General features: G+C 43.9%; 1 pseudogene; it reads right to left on the bottom strand.

The window, feature by feature from the left end:
• Positions 1 to 6297: 6297 nt before the first annotated feature.
• Positions 6298 to 7236, bottom strand: LOC126066907 (olfactory receptor 2H2-like; annotated as a pseudogene).
• Between the last annotated feature and the right edge of the window lie 602 nt (positions 7237 to 7838).

Genomic DNA, 7838 nt, shown 5'->3' with positions numbered 1-7838 from the left:
ATAAGTTGCTGTCAAGAAAAGGACTATCACGTTCGATTTAGACAATGGGCCTGTCTCATTTATCTAAGGCCTCTGATTTTTTTTTTTTTTTTTTCTGTAACAGAAATACTGCAAGTGGGTAGCTTTAATGAACAGAAATTTATTTTCTCCCAGTTTAGGTTAGCACATAAAACCCAGTGCCCTTGAGTTGATAGTTAGGTTAGAAGTCTGAAATCAGGGCATAAGCCCTAGGGGAAGGCTTTCTCTCTCTGTCAACTCTGTGTGAAGGTCCTTACTCTTCTCAGCTCTTGGTTCTTGGTTCCTTGGTGATTTTCACGTGGCATCTCTGCTCTTTTTATATCTCAAATGTGATCGGTTTAAAACACACCCTACACTGATATGGCCTCTTCACATAATAAAGAAAATCCATTCCCAAATGGAATTAGTACCACAGGTATAGGAGTTAGGATTTACAACACAAATTTTGGGGGGGACACAATTCAATATGCAGCAGGGCCATTTCAGAGATAGAAGTGATAGAATCCACACAGTATTGCTGGGCTTGGCTGCACCTCCTCACTCTAACTGCAGGGAGGGGGTCTGAGGTAAAGGATATATCGAGGGGGAAAATGACAAAATAGAACCACCAAAAGCTGGAAAAGAAAGCATAAAAAAAACAAACAAAACAAAAAAAACCACCCAAACCAGTTGCTGTCGAGTCAATTCTGACGCACATCCTTTGGTTAGCAGCCGAGCACTTAGCCACTACACCACCATGTAGATGGAAGTTAGGACCCCTTGACCTCTACAGGCCCAGAAAGACAGATAAGACAGGTAATAAACGGCAACTGGCTTCTGGAAACTCTACAGTTTCAGATGTCTCAGTCCCACGTGCCACTTTCACAGTGTCATCAAAAATGAGAATGGTCATAAAAATGCTGTTTTTTTTTTAATGTTGTAGGTAAAATTGTGTGAAAGTAGTTAGTAAGGTCTTCCCCCAATTACAAGCTTTAGTAACACCCCCTACTTTTCCTTATCACAGTCATAATAACTTGTGGTTATTTATAAATGTGTGTCACTCACATGAAGCTCCAAGCTCTATAGAAGCACTCTTTACATAATTTCACAATATCTCCAATGCCTTAGCGGACTTGGCACACTGTTCAATAAACTGTCTATGATCAGTAAAGGAACAGGTAGTGGAGGTGGTTTAGGCTTTGCAGGCATTAGTGTGTTTATTTGTTGGATGAATTCCTCACTGAGTATCCTGTTCCTTCATGGTAGTTTCAGTTGGACCATGGATCCAGTAGGCTACTGTAGAAATTATGACTTCCCACACTTATTAAGCTTTTATTCTAGATGTTTTCCTGTAGATTTAACCCTGAAGATGGTGAAAACCAGTGGCAGAGAAGCAGTGGCAGAAGAGTGGAGGCAGGAGAGGCTGGCAGGAGAGACTGTGCAGTGGGCTTCCCAGCCCTTGGAGTAAGAAAGATCAGTGCCTTTATGCAGAGATAGAGGGCCAGGGAGAGGCAAGTCTGTGAGCGCAGCTGGGAAAAGGCTGTCCTGATGGAAGTACTGTATATTGAACATTCCTGAACCTGAATGTAACCTGTTACTTCCCTAAGAAACCTCATAATCGTTATTATTGTCTGTGAGTTCTGTGTGGTCATTGCAATAAACTATTGAACACAGCAGAGAAGTAGACACAGTGCAGTGGGAGGGATGGTTGGTGTGAGAATTAGTAAAGATGGCGGAGAGAGGAGGCATGTCTGACCTCTGTTTCAGAGGAACCAGCCTTGGTCTGTTGATCTTGATTCTCCTCCCTCATGAAGTGAGAGGAGGTCAAAAACTGCCCTTATGCAGTTTTTACATCTCTCTGCTTACCATCTCTTCATGCTGTTTGTTAAGACCTCTTAATTACCTAGTGGTGATATAAGAGAAATACCACAAGTGGGTAATAAACAGAAATTTATTTTCTCACATTCCAGGAGGCTGCAAGTCCTAATTTAGAGCCCCAGCTCTAGGGGAAGGCTTTCTCTTTGTCAGCTCTGGAGGAAGGTTCTTGCCTCTTCAGCTTCCTGGTTTCTTGGAGACAACCATGTGACTCTTGGCATCTCTCTTCCCCATCTCTCATCTGCTAGCTTGTTTAATCTGTTTTATGTCTAAAGAGACATTGACTCAAGATGTACCCTGCACTAACCCTGTCTCATTAACGTAACAAAGACAACCCATTCCCAAATGAGATTATAACCACAGGCATAAAGGTCAGGATTTACAACACCCGTTTTGGGGAGATGTGGTTCAATCCTTAACATTCTACCCTTTGGCCCCCAAAATTCATGTCCTTTCGACATGTAGTACACATTCACCGCATCACATCATCCCGAAAGTCTTAAGTCAACTCCAAGTCCAAAATCTCATCTTCTCAATCGTCTAAATCAAATATGGGTGAGATTTTAGGTGTATTCTATCCTAGGGCAAAATTTCTCTTCATCTGTGTTCCTGTGAAATCTAGAATACAAGTTATCTGTTTCCAAAGTACGATAGTGGAGTAAACACAAGGTAGATATTTCCATTTCCATTACAAATAACAGAAATTGGAAGGAAAGGAGGGATAATGGGCACCAAGCAAGTCCAAAATCCAGCAGAACAAATTTCATTAACTCTCATGTCTTGAAGATAAACCTCTCTTCTCTGAGATCAGCTGGGCAATGGCCTTGCCCTCCAGGCTCTCAGTGTTGGTCACACCCTCTGGATTCTGTGTGGAGGCCCCTCGGTCCTGGGTTTCCAGGTTCTCTGGGATGGCAGCTTAGCTCCCTTGGCTTTGGGTGGCCCCATCCTAATCCATCCGAGTGGCGACCCCACTTCTTTGGCCCCAGCAGGCCTGGTTCTTTGGCCCCTTGGGCATCGCAGCCCACCCCCTCAGCTTTAGGCAGCATCCTCATCCCCCTGGCACATCTTAATTGCAGCTCCCCACGCTCTGAAACTGAGTTAGTGCAGACCTGACTGAAACCTAGAAGGCTGTGGCCCCACACCTTGGAGGAAGGGAGACAAACAGACACATGTATAATTAACACTCATGCAACATGCTGAGTGGACTCTCAGGGTGTGTGTTGGGGGGGAGTTAATCTGATCGGGGTATCCAGGAAGGCTGGCTTCACTGGGAGCTGGAACTGGGCACTGTGCCTTGGTGTCTATTCATGATTCAGTGAACCTTTCAGACATGAACTGGGAACCATCCTTGAGTAGGCAACTAAAACCCTGAGATTCCTGAATACTACTACTACTACAACTACACATTGCCATTGAGTCAATTCTGACACATAGCAACTCTACAGGTCAGAGGAGAACTGCCCGTTAGAGTTTCCAAGGAGCAACTGGTGGACTCGAACTGTCTACTTTTTGGTTAGCAGCCATAGCTTTTAACCACTATGCCACGAGGATTTCCTGAATAATGCCATTTAAATGCTTCCAACTAAGTTATGCTAGAATGTGTAAGTGCCCAGCATCAAAAGGCCTACATCCAGTTGGCTCGAAGCACTCAGTTGTATGTAGTTCAGTAGCTTCTATGTATTTAAAAAATAATCTATGCCTTCCTACTTAATGATTTGGCTCCCAGCTTAGCTCCTTCCCTCACATCTCCCCATGCTAATGCACAACATGCTTGTTCCTGCCTTTAGCAAATATTTCATATTAACTTTGTTTCATCTGCCATGGTTCATACCTCTAGGAAGACTTTTCTGATCCCCATTGCCCCCAGCGCTAATACACTTTATTCCTTTATTCTGTATTCACTTGGCCCCTTATTTGTCCCCAACTCCCTTGTATAACTATTATTTGTGCTGGGAATATGTCTCTGACCATCCAGATCTTTGTTGGACACTTTGAGGGTTATGATCAAATACATTTATGTTTGATTTTCCGTTCCATTACCCAATAGGTAACTGTGCACATGGAAACTGAATAAATTTAGAATAAGAGATGTTGGTCCTAAGGCCTATGGTAAAGCATTTATTCAACAAAGTAGGTTCTATTAAAACATTCTTGTTGACTGCTTCATTAACTTCTCCTCTGTTGCATTTTCCTAGAATCTGTCTAGAAGGGGTTTTGTTTTACACAAACTCTAGAGTTGTGGGGCAAAGGGAACTAGAGAAAGCGGTAGAGATTTCTAGGTTTTAGTGAGAGAAAGAGGACAGAAAATGGTCATTTATTCCATAAATGACTTGAAAAATGGAATTAAGGCTAACATTTCCTGTAAGACTGAGATTAAGATTGTTAAGTATAAAGGGGGTCTACATTAAGATTAGGATACAGTTAGTAATGAGACTGAGGAGACAATAAGATTAGCACAGGGATGGCAAGGATGAAGATTAGGACTTAGAGTTAATGCTGCAGCTCTGTGCTGGGGCTGCGGTAAACGATGAGTCAAAGCCATTTTGTGTCGGGACTTGAGTCAAAACTAGGATTTTTCTTTTTCTTTCTCACTTTATTAACGTGTACCCAAACAGAATTTGGTATAGCTGTAATTGTCATGGGAAAGCTGAGAAATACCATCTGGGATTAGGATCTCCTGTAAACCTTTACCCATGCCTTGGAGAGTGAGATTCATTCATTCATTCAATAATTCACTTATTCATCTATACAACTGCTCACCACTTTCCTGTGAACTTCTGGTCCTTGCCTTCTGGGAGCCTGATATGTACTGGGGGAACTAAACCAGGAACACACACAATGAGCTCGACAAAACTTCCAACAGGCTAGTGTTTCTCAATGGAACTTCAAAGGACCTAAAAACACTTATTCCAGGGAAGTAAAAACTCCTTTGGCTGGGGGAATTAAGTCAGATGTCTTTGCAAGTTGGAAGGATTTCCTCAAAATTTCTTGAGAAATTGAGACTCCTCACTTGAGCTGGGGAGGCACTATTTGTACCAAAAGGCAGGGCTAAAGAATGGACTCTGCAGTCCTCCCGAGTCCAAATTCTGGCTCTGTCATTTTCAAGCTGCTACTCAAACTCTATGTCTTAGTTTCTGCATCTGGAAAAAAAGAAAATACTACCTGCTTCATAGTGTTATTATGAGGATTAAATGAATGAATACATGTAAATCACTTTCAATGGTACCTGACATATCACTGGTGCTATATAATAACAATAATAATAATCTCTATGGGCAGAATACAGTGTTAAGACAGTGGAGAGTGGTTGGGTCAGGTGACTAGGATGTCAAATGCGATATCACATATGACCAGTGGATGGCACTAACGTCCCCATTGTTGAAGTTGTCCTGCCAGCCCAAGTATTAAGATGTTTCCCTCTCTTTCTGGGCTTCTCCTTTGCTTGCAATTCGCAGGCACCCTAAAGGGAAAAACACTATGACTGAAGAAGTTAAGCGTTCTCCTTATGGCCCTGTTTTGGGGTCAAACCTAAGGATACCGGGATAAATGATGAAGGTATGAAAACAACAAGGTGTATTTGAGAGGTTGTCTGACTGGAAGCCACGGTGCTTGGGTTTTAGTTCTAACACTTGTGTGTTCTTGGGTGGATTTCTGAACTTACCTGGACTTCAGCTTTCTCTCTCTATAGCTGCTACTAAATGGGGTAAAATACAACTAGAGCACAAAACAGGAGACATATAAGGTGGTGGAAACGGACCTGAGGGAGAAACAAAGAAGATATGGTAGGGGTTAGAAATGGAGGTGAAGAAATAGTGATGATAGGACAAGGGAGTTAGAAATGGGAATGATAAAATTAGGGACACAATCATGGATGTGAGAAATGTTAAAAACAGAAGAGAGAACAGAGAAAATACTGAACTGGATTCAGATGCTGTTCCCAGTGGTGGTTCAGAGGTAGAATTCTTGCTTTTCATGGGGGAGACCTGGTTTGACTGCTGGTCATTGGTCCTCAAGGGCAGCCGCCACTGGTCTGTCAGCAGAGGCTTCTGTGTTGCTATGATGCTGAACAGGTTTCTGCAGAACTTCCAGACTAAGACTAGGAAGAAAGTCCTGGAGATCTAGTACTGACAAGACAGCCAGTGAAAACCCTGTGGATCACAAGAGTCTTATCCTGTTGTGTGTGGGCCTGCCGTGAATTGGGTGCTGACTTGATGGCCTCTAACAACTCCAATAACTTCCCTTTACCCCCATGCTCAATCTCTGTCTCTTATACATGCACACACATATACATGTACTCACGCACACACACATGCACTACTACTCTTTACTGAGGCAAGATGGGTGTGCAGAAGGCAGTGTGGTGGAGAATGCAAGCTTACTGACAAAAGCGTGAGGAATCTCTCAACTTTAAAGCACATTGAGCAGCTAACCATCAGCTTCGTCTGGGGTCCGCATCCTTCCCAGCAACCTCATGAATGCCCTATTTATCTCCTTGTTCCTCAGGGTGTATATGAGAGGGTTAAGCGAAGGAGTGCCTACTGCGTAGAAGAAAGCAAAGAACTTGCCCCTCTCTTGGGCATAGGGATTTTGGGGCTGTAGGTGGACAGCAATGGCTGAGCTATAGAAGAGGGTGACCACAATGAGATGGGAGAAGCATGTCCCAAAAGCCTTCTTCCTACCCTTTGCAGGGCTAATTCTCAGCACTGCCTGGGCAATGGCACCGTAAGAGATAGGGATGAGGCTGAGGGGCACCACCAAGATGAGGACACTGCCAACAGTCATCTGGATCTCATTGTAGGTGATGTCCCCACAAGAGAGTCAAATTAGAGCTGGGACCTCACGCACAAAATCATCCATCTGTCGGTGGGGGCAGAAGGGCAGGTGTAGGGTGAATGGTTTCTGGACAACTGATTCCACCAGTGACCCAGGCCACAGCTGTCAGTTGCCGGCAGAGGCAGGGGTGGATGGTGGTGGCATAGTGGAGGGGCTGGCAGACAGCCACGTAGCGATCAAAGGCCATCAGTGTAAAGAGGATGCACTCAGTGGTCCCCAGGAACAGGAAGAAGAGGAGCTGCAAGGAACACCCAAGGAAGCTGATGGTCTTCTTTGGGCCCCAGAGGTTGAACAGCATCTGGGGACACAACTTGTGGTGAAGCAGAGATCCAAGAAGGAGAGTTTGGAGAGGAAAAAGTACATTGGAGCATGGAGCCTGGGGTCCTGCATGGAGAGCAGGATGATGAGTGCGTTGCCCACCAGGATCAGGAGATATGAAGTCAAGACAACCACAAAGAGAATCTTTTCAAGTCCTGGGTGTTCAGAAAAGCCCAGAAGGAGAAAGCCCCCCAGGGAGGTTTGGTTGACCATAGCCTGTTCCTTCTGACCCTAGAGAAGGAGGAGAGCTGTCAACTGAGTGTGTTCCATCCTGCTTTATAAAAACTCAAAAGAATGTAACGGGAAACATGGATACCTCTGAATCCTCTCACTAACTGGTTGATGGTAAAGCAGGCCAATGCAACACTTGGATCAATTCACTGTTCCGTTTGTTCATTCAGCACACATGTATTGTCATTATGGAGGGTCCCTATGAATTGGAATTGACTTGACGGCTGTGGGTTTTGGTTTGGTTTTATGTTCTGAGAGTTGTTGTAAGTGTTCTATTATCCCTTATTTATTTGTGGGAGAAATTTTGACCCTAAATTATGCAGCTGATATTTCTCTCTTTGTTGGGATGGATTTTGTCGAACTTATATCCCGTGTGTATTTATATCCCACCTCTTTTATAATTCTTTATTTGAAAAGGAATTTATCAGAGAGACAGCATTTTATCTATGAGAGATTTTTCTCTGGGCCAAGCATTCCCCTTCAGAGAGACTTCAGCTTGGTTGTGTTGGCCTCATTAGCAACCCCTTTGCTGAACCAGATGTCCTGGTTGGGAGAATTGGCCCACATTCTCAGTCCCTGCCATG

The sequence above is a fragment of the Elephas maximus genome, chromosome 1, assembly GCF_024166365.1.
Source record: "Elephas maximus indicus isolate mEleMax1 chromosome 1, mEleMax1 primary haplotype, whole genome shotgun sequence".
NCBI lineage: Eukaryota > Metazoa > Chordata > Mammalia > Proboscidea > Elephantidae > Elephas > Elephas maximus.
This window is presented reverse-complemented; position numbering and strand designations above follow the sequence as displayed.